The 13,849-nt window shown below is 50.5% G+C and overlaps 1 non-coding gene and 1 pseudogene across 1 annotated transcript; both read left to right on the top strand.

The window, feature by feature from the left end:
• Window positions 1-1,063: 1,063 nt before the first annotated feature.
• LOC144675813 (U2 spliceosomal RNA) lies at window positions 1,064-1,254 on the top strand. The gene has a single exon (XR_013575170.1). It is a non-coding gene; the product is annotated as a U2 spliceosomal RNA (small nuclear RNA).
• Window positions 1,255-5,097: 3,843 nt separating this feature from the next.
• Window positions 5,098-5,273, top strand: LOC144675806 (U2 spliceosomal RNA; annotated as a pseudogene).
• Window positions 5,274-13,849: the final 8,576 nt, after the last annotated feature.

Raw genomic sequence — 13,849 nt, 5'->3', positions numbered from 1 at the left:
CAAACTGGGCGACCGTTCTGCGGAACACCTGCGGTCTGTCCGCAAGAAAGACCCAAACCTCCCTGTCGCTTGCCATTTTAACACTCCACCCTGTTCTCTTGCCAACATGTCTGTCCTTGGCTTGCTGCATTGTTCCAGTGAAGCCCAACGCAAACTGGAGGAGCAGCACCTCATCTTCCGACTAGGCACTTTACAGCCCTCTGGGCTGAATATTGAATTCAACAACTTTAGATCTTAAACTCCCCCTCCCCCCATCCCCACCCCGTTTCTTTTCCCCCCCCACCCGTTTTTTTTCAATAATTTATATAGATTCTTCTTTCCCCACCTATTTCCATTATTTTTAAATCTAAAACTAAAACCTTTAGTCTTTCCACCCCACCCCCACTAGAGCTGTACTTTAAATATCCTGTTTTCCATTCTTAATTAGCACTTTTCTCAGACAAAGACCACCACCTTCAACACCTCTTTGACCCTTTTGTCTCTGACATCTTTTGATTATCTGCTCACACCACACCCTCAATGTGTCTCTTCCCCCCCCACCTTAAACCAATTTATATTTCTCCCTTGTTGAAACTATGCTGCAGTTCTGCCGAAGGGCCATGAGGGCTCGAAACGTTGACTGATTTCTTCTCCACCGATGCTGCCAGACTTGCTGAGTTTTTCCAGGTAATTCTGTTTTTATTTTGTTTAGGATTCGATGTGTGCAGCTCTGCACAGTTGGTTGCTGCATTGTCACTCACTCGCTGCAAGACACGCAACTGCTTTCAAAAGCTTCTCCCACAGCAGCCTCTGACAGTGACGTCCATGTGGATAGGCACAACCCTCTCCCACCTGATTGGTGGAATACTGGCGATCTACATAACTCTGATGCAGTCTCACTGAAAAAGACAGAACAAAGGCAACTTCTGTAAATTAACCTTCTGTTCCAATTGGAAATCCCAGGAGAAATATGCCAACAGTAAAAGCATCAGTACTTATATATATATAAGCCTTTGAACGCTGTCAGTCTGCTTTAAAGGAGGGAAGGCATATGGCACTCGGGTAAGTCCAGGGTATTTGTGGCATCGCTTCTCGGCCTCTTGGCTAAGATCAAGTGTAGTATCTGTTCTTATCAGTTTAATATCTGATACGTCCCTTATCTGGGGACCATATATTAAATTGATTTTTGGAGCAGGGAGATGGAATAGGGGCTTGCTCTGTCCACTCCACGCATCGACCTGGTATTGCAGTATCTCTGGGAATGGTGCACCACCCCTTTCCAGGGGATTTTCAATGCTAAAAATAGATTTCTTACAAACATCTGCTTTCTTTACTTTTCAACATGCACATCTTTCAAAACACAACTTTCTTTCTTTCTCATCGCTTCTCGGCCTTTTGGCTAAGAAGGAATTTGAGCTCACTACGGGTATGAAGGAGCAGACTAAAGGTCTGGGACTCTCAGAGACAGTGGGTTTGGTAGGAGAATAAATGCTTTAATATGGGTTTAAAGATTGTATCCATAAATGTGCGTAGCATTAAATCTACTACGCGATGTGTTGCGACCTTGGACTACCTAGCCAAGGTCAAAGCTGACCTGTTGTTTCTGCAGGAGTGTGCCATACCGCACCTCAGCTCCTACAGGCAATGGTCACGATGGTGGTCCCACGGGCCATCGATCTGGTCGGGCGGAAACGACTCTCGTTCCTCCGGCCTGGGTATTCTGCTGCGGGGAGGCAACTTCACCGTCTCCGAGGTCAAGGAGGTGGTGGGCGGGCGACTCCTGGTAGCAGACGTAATGTACAAGAACGCTCCACTCCGGTTAATTAACGTGTACGGCCCGGCACAAGGGGCTGAGCGGCTGGAGGTTTTTCAGCAGCTCCCACTGCTGCTGGCGACCTCCAGGCCGGTCATTCTGGGCGGGGACTTCAACTGCATCATCGATGCGGCTGGACGATCCGGCAGGGCCGGAAGCAGATTGGACGCTACGTCCAGATCCCTGATGGAAACAGTTAAGGATGCCAAGCTGCACGACGTCTTCAGCAACCCTGCAGACGGAGCGCAGCGTAGATACACCTGGTCGCGGCCAGACGGGTCCATTCGTTCCAGGATAGACTTCCTGTTTGTGTCCCGTGCATTCACAGTCAGATCCACCGAGGTCAAGCCGGTGTTCTTCTCTGACCACTGCCTCCTACTGGCGGACTGCCACTTGGAGGAAGACCTGAGGGTGGGCAGGGGGGCATGGAAGCTAAATGTGCAACTGCTGACCCCAGAGAACATTGAGGAGCTCAAGAGGGATTACAAAGGTTGGAGAACCGTGAAACCCCTCTTTGAGTCCCTGACACACTGGTGGGAAGTGATCAAGGGAAGCATCAAGAGGTTTTTCATCCTCAAAGGCACCCAGAAAGCTAGAAAGGAACAGAGGGAAATGTCCCGACTCCAGGAAAAGATGCAGAATCTGCTCCGGCTGCGGTCGATGGGGGTCGATGTCAAGGAGGAGCTCCAAGAGGTGAAGGGCCAGCAAGCCTCGCACTTTGCCTCGGAGGCCTCCAAGATCATCTTCCGTTCCAGAGTCCGCTCCGTGGAGCAGGATGAGACGTGCTCACGTTTCTTCTTCCAAAAGGTACACAGAGAGCGCTCTGTGATCAGCAGCCTGAAGGAAGAAGACGGCTCAGTAAAGTCATCACGGTCCGACATTCTGAGGATCAGCAAATCCTTTTATGCCGGACTGTATGACGTGAAGCCCACGGACAGCACGGCCTCCCAGTCCTTCCTGTCCTCTATCACGGAGGTCCTAGACCACAGTACGCGGGAGAGCCTAGACAAACCGCTAACTCCTGACGAACTGACTAAGGCCCTCGAGTCCTTCGAGAAGAGTAAAACCCCAGGAAGCGACGGCCTGCCGGCGGAGTTGTATTCGGCTCTGTGGGACTTGATCGGCCCAGACCTGCTAGAAGTGTACGAGAGTATGCTCCTGGCCGGCAGCATGTCAGAATCCATGAGGAAAGGCATCATCACCCTCATCTACAAGCACAAGGGGGAAAGGGAGGAAATTAGAAATTGGCGACCCATTTCACTGTTGAATATGGACTATAAGATTCTGTCCAAGGTCATCGCCAACCGGGTCAAATCCGCTCTGGAATTGGTGATTCACCCTGACCAGACCTGCTCTGTGCCAGGCAGGAAGATCTCTGACAGCCTGGCGCTGCTCAGGGATACGATTGCCTATGTACAGGACAGGGGTGTGGATACCTGCCTCATCAGCTTGGATCAGGAGAAGGCCTTTGACAGAATATCGCACACCTACATGGGGGATGTGCTCTCCAAAATGGGGTTTGGGGAGGGAATTCGAAATTGGATCCAACTGCTCTACACTAACATCAGTAGCGCAGTCTCAATCAATGGGTGGGAAACAGATAGCTTTCCGATTAAATCTGGAGTCAGGCAGGGCTGCCCTCTCTCGCCTGTCCTTTTTGTGTGCTGCATAGAACCCTTTGCCGAGTCCATCAGGAAGGATCCGGGCATAAGAGGAGTGACGATCCCAGGCAGTGGAGGCACTCAGGTAAAAGCCTCCCTGTACATGGACGACGTCGCCGTCTTCTGCTCGGATCCGCTGTCGGTGCGCAGACTGATGCACGTCTGCGACCAGTTCGAACTGGCCTCGGGAGCCAAGGTAAATCGTGGGAAGAGCGAGGCCATGTTCTTTGGGAACTGGGCTGACCGATCCTTTGTCCCCTTCACTGTCAGGGCTGACGGCCTGAAGGTGCTGGGGATATGGTTCGGAGGGACCGGGGCATGCGTTAGAAACTGGAAGGAGCGAGTGGCTATGGTGAAAAGGAAACTGGGCATGTGGGAGCGACGCTCCCTCTCCATTGCGGGTAAGAACCTGGTCATCAGGTGTGAGGTACTCTCGCTGTTGCTGTACGTGGCGCAGGTCTGGCCCATTCCACACTCCTGCGCGATGGCGATCACTCGAGCCATCTTCCGCTTTATCTGGAGGTCGAAAATGGATCGTGTCTGCAGGGACGCGATGTACAAGCCTCTAGATAAAGGGGGAAAAAACGTGCCCAACATCGCCCTCATACTGATGGCCACCTTTGTGTGTGGCTGCATCAAGCGGTGCGTAGACCCTCAGTACGCAAACACCAAGTGTCACTACGTGCTGAGGTTCTACCTGTCCCCGGTGTTGCGAAGGATGGGTCTGGCCACGCTGCCGCGGAACGCTCCAAGTAGTTGGACCGTGCCGTACCACCTGTCCCTGGTGGAAAAATTTATGCAGAAAAACACCTTTGACCACAAGTCCATCAGGCAGTGGTCAGCACGTAACGTCCTAGAGGCCCTGAGGGATAAGGAGAGGGTGGACCCTGTGGGATGGTTCCCCGAGCAGACTGTCAAAGTCATTTGGCAGAATGCCTCATCGCCAGAACTTTCCAACAAGCACCAAGACGTAGCTTGGCTGGTGGTGAGAAAGGCCCTCCCCGTCAGATCCTTCCTACACGCCAGGAGTCTCACCCCCTCTGCACGATGCCCTCGAGGTGGCTGTGGTGGGGAAGAGACCGTTGTTCACCTCCTTGTGGATTGTGCCTTTGCAAAGAAAGTCTGGAGAGAGATGCAGTGGTTGCTGTCGAGGTTCATCCCGAGCAGTTCTGTGACACAGGACTCTGTGCTCTACGGGCTGTTCCCAGGGACACACACCGAGACAAACATCGACTGCAGCTGGAGGATCATCAACTCGGTGAAAGACGCGCTTTGGTCTGCCCGAAACTTGTTGGTCTTCCAGCACAAAGAGTTGTCCCCGACCGATTGTTGCGGACTGGCACAATCCAAAGTCCAGGACTACGTGCTGAGGGACGCACTAAAGCTTGGGGCAGCTGCCGCAAAGGCGCAATGGGGAAGGGTCGCTGTCTAAGACCTTTCTACCACAGCGCACCGAGAGACTGGGAACTGTTTAGAGCCCCTCGGGCTGTACAGATTAAAATGAAAGGCTGTAAATGATTGTAATATTGTTTGTACTGATGCACCTGGTGATACATTTTGTAAAAGTTTAACCTGGATTGTACCCTTGTAATGTTGTTTTTGAAATGGTTTTGAATGTGATTGAAGATTTTTTATGAATAAAGTATATTTTTACAATAAAAAAAAAATCTGTTCTTATCAGTTTAATATCTGATACGTCCCTTATCTGGGGACCATATATTAAATTGATTTTTGGAGCAGGGAGATGGAGTAGGGGCTTGCTCCGTCCACTCCACGCATCGACCTGGTATTGCAGTATCTCTGGGAATGGTGCACCACCCCTTTCCAGGGGATTTTCAATGCTAAAAATAGTTTTCTTACAAACATCTGCTTTCTTTACTTTTCAAAACCCAACTTTCTTTCTTTCTCACTCACCCGCACCATCTACACACAAAAAACACGCACGCTCACCCAACGCTCACAGACACCACTCTCATCTCACAAACACTCTACCTCACTCATACAAAAACATCTTTCACTTGCAAATACACCTCTCAAACACTCTCTCAGCTGCACCTTTCGCCTCACAACATTTTCAACCAGCTCTCTGCTGCCGCTCCCGCCCGCTGCTGCTGCTGCTGCTGATACAGCAACAGTCAAAACTCACACCTCAAAGCTCACACACTTTACACAGCTACTCGGAAACGTCTACATCCACGTTCACACAATCCTTACACTGCACAAGGAGCCCATTCCGCCCGTCGTGACTGCACCAGCTCTCCCAATGAACATTTCACTTCGTGCCATTCTCCTGCCTTCTCCACGTAACCCAGCACATGCTTTCTTTTCAAATAATCATCTCATTCCCTCTTCAATTGAACCTGCCTCCGCCACGCTATCAGGCGGTGCATTCCAGACCCTGACCACTCGCTGCTCCTATCACTTTTGCTTCTTCTGCTAGTTACTTTAAACCTGTGCCCGCTCCTTCTCGATCCTTTCATCGGTGCAAGCAGTTTCTCCCTATCTACTCTCTCCAGATACCTCATGATTTTCAATACCTCTATCAAGTCTCCTCTCAGACTTCTTTTCCCCAAGGAATACAGTCCCAACTTCTCCAATCTTACTTCATAACTCAACTTCCTCGCCCCTGGAACCAAACTCGTAAACCTCTTCTGCACTCTCTCCAATGCCTTCACTACCCTCCTAAAATGCAAGTCAAAATGCAATCCATCAGAGTCAGCATGGCTTTATGAAGACTAAATCGTGTTTGACTAAATCGCTAGAGTTCTTTGAAGATGTGACAAGCAAAGTGGATAATGGCGATCCTGTAGATGTAGTATGTCTGGACTTCCAGAAGGCATTTGATAAGGTGCCGCACAAAAGATTAATACACAAGATAAGATCACACGCAGCTAAGGGTAATATATTTGCTTGGATAGAGCTTTGGCTAACCAACAGAAAGCAGAGAGTCAGGATAAATGGGTCTTTTGTGGATGGCAAGCTGTAACTAGTGGGGTGCCACAGGGTTCGGTCCTTGGGCCCCAACTATTTACTTGGATTCAGGAGTAGAAGGTACCATAGCTAAATTTGCAGATGACACCAAAATAGGTGGGAAAGTAAGTTGCAGTGAAGAAATGAGAAATTTACAAATGGATATGGACAGGTTAGGTGAATGGGCCAAAATTTGGCAGATGGAGTTTAACGTGGATAAGTGAGGTTATCCAGTTCAGCTCCTACAGGCAATGGTCACGGTGGTGGTCCCACGGGCCATCGATCTGGTCGGGCGGAAACGACTCTCGTTCCTCCGGCCTGGGTATTCTGCTGCGGGGAGGCAACTTCACCGTCTCCGAGGTCAAGGAGGTGGTGGGCGGGCGACTCCTCGTAGCAGACGTAATGTACAAGAACGCTCCACTCCGGTTAATTAACGTGTATGGCCCGTCACAAGGAGCTGAGCGGCTGGAGGTTTTTCAGCAGCTCCCACTGCTGCTGGCGACCTCCAGGCCGGTCATTCTGGGCGGGGACTTCAACTGCATCATCGATGCGGCTGGACGATCCGGCAGGGCCGGAAGCAGATTGGACGCTACGTCCAGATCCCTGATGGAAACAGTTAAGGATGCCAAGCTGCACGACGTCTTCAGCAACCCTGCAGACGGAGCGCAGCGTAGATACACCTGGTCGCGGCCAGACGGGTCCATTCGTTCCAGGATAGACTTCCTCTTTGTGTCCCGTGCATTCACAGTCAGATCCACCGAGGTCAAGCCGGTGTTCTTCTCTGACCACTGCATCCTACTGGCGGACTGCCACTTGGAGAAGGACCTGAGGGTGGGCAGGGGGGCATGGAAGCTATTCGTGCAACTGCTGACCCCAGAGAACATTGAGGAGCTCAAGAGGGCTTATGAAGGTTGGAGAACCATGAAACCCCTCTTTGAGTCCCTGACACACTGGTGGGAAGCGATCAAGGGAAACACCAAGAGGTTTCTCATCCTCAAAAGCATCCAGAAAGCTAGAAAGGAAGAGAGGGAAATGTCCCGACTCCAGAAAAACATGCAGAATCTGCTCCGGCTGCAGTCGGTGGGGGTCGATGTCAAGGAAGAACTCCAAGAGGTGAAGAGCCAGCAAGCCTCGCACTTTGCCTCCAAGAACATCTTCCGTTCCAGAGTCCGCTCCGTGGAGCAGGATGAGACGTGCTCACGTTTCTTCTTCCAAAAGGAACAGAGAGAGAGCTCTGTGTTCAGCAGCCTGAATGAAGAAGACAGATCAGTAAAGTCAGCGCAGTCCAACATTTTGAGGATCAGCAAATCCTTTTATGCCGGATTTTATGACGTGAAGCCGACGGACAGCACGGCCTCCCAGTCCTCCTTGTCCTCTATCACGGAGGTCTTAGGCGACAGTACACGGGAGAGGCTGGACAAACCGCGAACTCCTGACGAACTGACTTAGGCCCTTGAGTCCTTCGAGAAGAGTAAATCTCCCCAGAAGCGACGGCTTGCCGGCGGAGTTGTATTGGGCTCTGTGGGACTGGATGGGCCCAGACCTGCTAGGGGTGTACGAGAGTATGCTCCTGGCCGGCAGTATGTCAGAATCCATGAGGAAAGGCATCATCACCCTCATGTACAAGCACAAGGAAGAAAGGGAGGAAATTAGAAATTGGCGACCCATTTCACTGTTGAATGTGGACTATAAGATTCTGTCCAAGGTCATCGCCAATCGGGTCAAATCCGCTCTGGAATTGGTGATACACCCTGACCAGACCTGAACTGTGCCGGGCAGGAAGATCTCTGACAGCCTGGCGCTGCTCAGGGATACGATTGCCTATGTGCAGGACAGGGGTGTGGACACCTGCCTCATCAGCCTGGATTAGGAGAAAGCCTTTGACAGAATATCGCACACCTACATGGTGGATGTGCTCTCAAAATGGGGTTTGGGGAGGGAATTCGCAATTGGATCCAGTTGGATCCTACTCTACACTAACATCAGTAGCGCAGTCTCAATCAATGGGTGGGAATCAGATAGCTTTCCAATTAAATCTGGAGTCAGGCAGGGCTGTCCTCTCTCGCCTGTTCTTTGCTGAGTCCATCAGGAAGGATCCGGGCATTAGAGGAGTTACGATCCCAGGCAGTGGAGGCACTCAGATCAAAGCCTCCCTGTACATGGACGATGTCGCCGTCTTCTGTTCTGATCCGCTGTCGGTGTGCAGACTGATCCACATCTGCGACCAGTTCGAACTGGACTCGGGAGCCAAGGTAAATCGTGGGAAGAGCGAGGCCCTGTTCTTTGGGAACTGGGCTGACCGATCCTTTGTCCCCTTCACCGTCAGTGCTGACGGCCTGAAGGTGCTGGGGATATGGTTCAGAGGGACCGGGGTATGCGTTAGAAACTGGAAGGATCCAGTGTCTATGGTGAAAAGGAAACTGGGAATCTGGGAGCGACGCTTCCTCTCCGTTGCGGGTAAGAACCTGGTCATCAGGTGTGAGGCACTCTCGCTGTTGCTGTACATGGCGCAGGTCTGGCCCATTCCAGACTGCTGCGCGACGGCAATCACCCGAGCCATCTTCCGCTTTATCTGGAGGTCGAAAATGGATCGTGTCCGCAGGGACGCGCTGTATAAGCCTCTAGATAAAGGGGGAATAAACGTGCCCAACATCGCCCTCACACTGATGGCCACCTTTGTGTGCGGCTGTATCAAGCTGTGCGTAGACCCTCGGTACGCAAACACCAGGTGTCACTACGTGCTGAGGTTCTACCTGTCCCCGGTTTAGCGAAGGATGGGTGTGGCCACGCTGCCGCGGAACGCTCCAAGTAGTTGGACCGTGCCGTACCACCTGTCCCTGGTGGAAAACTTTATGCAGAAAAACACCTTTGACCCCAAGTCCATCAGGCAGTGGTCGGCACGTAACGTCCTATAGGCCCTGAGGGAAAAGGAGATGGTGGATCCTGTGCGATGTTTCCCCGAGCAGACTGTCAAAGTCGTTTGGCAGAATGCCTCGTCTCCAGAACTTTCCAACAAGCACCAAGACGTAGCTTGGCTGGTGGTGAGAAATGCCCTCCCCGCCAGATCCTTCCTGAAGTCTCACCCTCTCTGCATGTTGACCTCGAGGTGGCTGTCGTGGGGACGAGACCGTTGTTCACCTCTTTGTGGAATGTGCGTTTGCAAAGAAGGTCTGCAGAGAGTTGCCGTGGTTTTTGTCGCGGTTCATCCCAAGCAGTTCTGTGACACAGGTCTCTGTGCTCTACGTGTTGATCCCAGGGACAGGGACGCACATCGAGACAAGCAGGTGGAGGATCATCTACTCGGTGAAAGACGCTCTTTGGTCTGCCCGAAACTTGTTGGTCTTCCAGTGCAATGAGTTGTCCCCAGCAGAGTGTTGCAGACTGGCTGGCACATTCCAAGGCCGAGGACTACGTGCTGAGGGACGCACTAAAGCTTGGGGCAGCCGCCACAAATGCGCAGTGGGGAACGGTCGCTGTCTAAGACCTTTCAGCCATAGTGCACCGAGGGACTGGGAAAGGTATGGACCCCTCGGCCTGAAAGACTCACATTGAATGTATGCAGTGAATATTACATTTATCACAATTGTATTGAAGCACCTCAGAGTGCAACATGATCTATGTAGATAACTTGAATACTATTGCACTGTCTGACTGCCTGTAATGAGCATGTTGAAATGTCTGTAATGTTCATTGATCGTATTGAAGCGTCGCAGGGTGCGACATGATCTATTTGAAAAACTGGAATATGATTGCACTTTTTGCGATGGCCATTTTGAAATGTTTTGTAATGTTCTTTCAGATATTTTATGGATAAGGTATATTTTTCCACAAAAAAACGACAACAGTTACAAAGAAAACCAACAGCAGCAACAACAGCTCTTCTCCACAGTCTGAATTAGAATTTCAGAGTCAGAAAACAGAGCAAAAAAACACGCAGCGTCCTGAAATGACAAACCTGAAATGAAAGTGTACTTAGTGTATCAAGCCTTTAAACTGCATTGCTGAAAACTCCTTCCTGCCTGCTAGTGCAACAAGATGCTGCAAAGTATATTACACAGCGAATCAGGCCTTCAGTCGTCTTGACTTGTGCAGCTCCAGTGACTTCAGGCCTCCAAAAGCAGGCCAGTATTTGAAAGGGCTCCTCTTGACAAGTGTAAGACCCTGATCAAACTAAATATTTTAATTTTCTTAACCAGTGAGATTGAACGAACCGTGATGCATGTCCAAGACAAAATAGAATATAAAGCAATGTAAAGTAAATTAATAACAAATTGAGAAAGTAAATATGGAACACAAAATATTTTAAAACTAGGGCACAGGTTAAAAACATGATCCTAATTTCTGTTGAACTGAATGAGGCGAGTCATTACAGTGCGTGACCGATTTGTTTAAGTGTGCGGGCCCATTAAACTTTTTGCACAGCCGCGCAAATTTAAAGGGGCTTATGTGGCGGTGTGTCTGTGAGGAAACCTCTCCTCATATCTTGTATCCCACTGTGAAACCGTCTTCAGCTCCCAAATTGCACTCAGACAATGTGCTACATTTGCATATTGTGCAGGAGTCGGGGGAGGGGTCATGGGGCTGCCCCTTGTCTCTGTACTTGAAATGGCAGCCAGGCAGCAACTGTAGTGCTTCCTCAAATCCAACCTGAAGAAAAGGCAAGACATGTTGGGTGCTGAGAGGGAGAAGCATTGCCACTTTAGGTTCTACTTGGATTTTACTGAGGTAAAAGGTGATTGAAAAAGTCAAGCCTTTCTCCCCTAGCAGTTACCACTGAGGACAGAAATAATACCGAGCGCTGATCTATCACCGAGCACTGAGGCCGGCCAAGGGGAGGCATCTGAAAGCTGCAGAGAGAGCAAGAAGCCAGGATGGACGACTGAGAATACTGGCTGAGATAGACAGCAAAAACTGTGACACAAGCTCAGGTAAGCGTGGTGTTTTGCAGTTCAAGTTCATCACTTTGTGACAGTATAGGTATTTTTCACTTTCCTAGGATAAGGCTGTTCCCTTTCTAGAAGTTAGAAACAGCCGTGCAGATGTATTTTCTGCGCTCCTTTGCTTGCCTGCTGAATAGGACTGATGGGAGGGGAAAAGGTGATTAAAAGAGAGCCGACATCATTGCAGGCTGGCAGATGGTGTGCTGTGCTGTGCACGCAGGTGGTTTTGTTGTTTGGCTTGTGTGTGACTTCTGGTTGAAGCTGAAAGATTTCTAAAATTTTGAAGGAAATAATCTTCGAGAAGGGGAGAAACATTTTCAACATTTTAACAGGATCTAAGGCTGTTCGCTGTGTCGTACCTGTACTTATCCTTGCTGCCACCTGCCTTCTCACTGCTGATCATCATCTTGTGTTATTATAATGATATAATGCATTGGACTTATTTACTGTGACTTCATAACATGACACATTTCCCTTCTGGTGATGTCATGCTGACATCCCGTAAAGGAAATAGACCAACAGTCAGCCCAAAAGAAGGCCCAATGCCAAGCAAAGGAAGCCCATAAACGAGGATGCTAGACAGCTCGTACAAAAGAAAGCAGGGCATCAGGAAACAACTCAACAGCAGCTGACGTAGTACTCTCCAGGTTCAGTGCAGGAGAAGCACTGGAATCAGTAAAAAGTAATGCCCCTACATGTCTGAACATACAACTTAGGAGCAAGAGTAGGCCACTGGGCCCCAAGAGCCTGCTCCACTACTCAGAAGATCATGGCTGATCCGATTGTAACCTCAACCCCACATTCCTGCCTACCAGCGATAACCTTCCAACCCCGCCTTGTTAATCTATCCAGCTCTGTCTTGAAAATATTCAAAGACTCTGTTTCCACCACCTTTCGAGGAAGAGAGTTCCAAGGACTCTCTACACTCTGGGAGAAACGCTGCTGACTTTGCCTTCCCTGTAGATGTGGAAGGACTTTAGCTGCATACCTGGTCAGCTGGCAAGCTCCACAGACCGATCGGCGCAGGCTTGGAGGGCCGAAGGGCCTGTTCCTGTGCTGTACTTTTTTTTCTTCTTTGTTCTTTGACTGCTCAAGCTGAAAGCAAAGACAAAAATACAGCAGGCCTCGATCGAAGAACTCCTCTGCGCTGTGAGCTAGTTGCTCACACGGAAACTCAGCTACAAAGACTCATGGATTGTCTCTCATGCCTGTCACGTGTTCTCCCTTGTGACTGAGTGTTTCTCGAAATTTTCCATTACCTGCCAGTTACACGACACATCTAGCGCAACCGTAGACAGCGACCTTTCTCCATTACGCCTTTGCCCCAAACTTTAGTGCGTCCCTCAGCACGTAGTCCTGGACCTTGGAATGTGCCAACTCTTTGCAATGGAAGACCAACAAGTTTCGGACAGCCAAAGAGTGTCTTTCACCGAGTGGATCCTCCGGCGGTAGTTGATGTTTGTCTCGGCGTGTGTCCCTGGGAACAGCCCCTGGAGCACAGAGTCCATACCTGTGTCACGGAACTGCTCGGGATGCACCTCGACAAGAACCACGGCCACTCTCTTCAGAGTTCTGGTGATGAGGCATTCTGCCAAATGACCCTGACGGTCTGTTCGGCGAACCGTCCGCCGGAATCCACCATCTCCTTTTCCCGCAGGGCCTCTAGGGTGATACGTGCTAACCACTGCCTGATGGACTTGCGGACAAAGGTGTTTCTCTGCATAAGTTTTTCCACACGGGGCAGGTGATACGGCACTTGGAGCGTTCCGCGGCAGGGTGGCCAGACCCATCCTTCGCAACACCAGGGACAGGTAGAACCTCAGCACGTAGTGACGCTTGGTGTTTGGGTCTACACACAGCTTGATACTGCCATACACAAAGGTGGCCATCAGGATGAGGGTGATGTTGGGCATGTTTTTTCCCCCTTCATCCAGAGTTTTTTTACATCATGTCCCTGCAAACAGGATCCACTTTTGACCTCCAGATAAAGCGGAAGATGGCTGGCGTGATCGCCACAGCGCAGGAGTGAGGAATGGGCCAGACCTGCGCCACGTACAGCAACACCTGTCCCTGGTGGAAAAATTTATGCAGAAAAACACCTTTGACCACAAGTCCATCAGGCAGTGGTCAGCACGTAACGTCCTAGAGGCCCTGAGGGAAAAGGAGAGGGTGGACCCTGTGGGATGGTTCCCCGAGCAGACTGTCAAAGTCATTTGGCAGAATGCCTCATCGCCAGAACTTTCCAACAAGCACCAAGACGTAGCTTGGCTGGTGGTGAGAAAGGCCCTCCCCGTCAGATCCTTCCTACACGCCAGGAGGCTCACCCCCTCTGCACGTTGCCCTCGAGGCGGCTGTGGTGGGGAAGAGACCGTTGTTCACCTCCTTGTGGATTGTGCCTTTGCAAAGAAAGTCTGGAGAGAGATGCAGTGGTTGCTGTCGAGGTTCATCCCGAGCAGTTCTGTGACACAGGACTCTGTGCTCTACGG

This window comes from Cetorhinus maximus, unplaced genomic scaffold, assembly GCF_964194155.1.
Source record: "Cetorhinus maximus unplaced genomic scaffold, sCetMax3.hap1.1 HAP1_SCAFFOLD_1165, whole genome shotgun sequence".
Taxonomy (NCBI): domain Eukaryota; kingdom Metazoa; phylum Chordata; class Chondrichthyes; order Lamniformes; family Cetorhinidae; genus Cetorhinus; species Cetorhinus maximus.
This window is presented reverse-complemented; position numbering and strand designations above follow the sequence as displayed.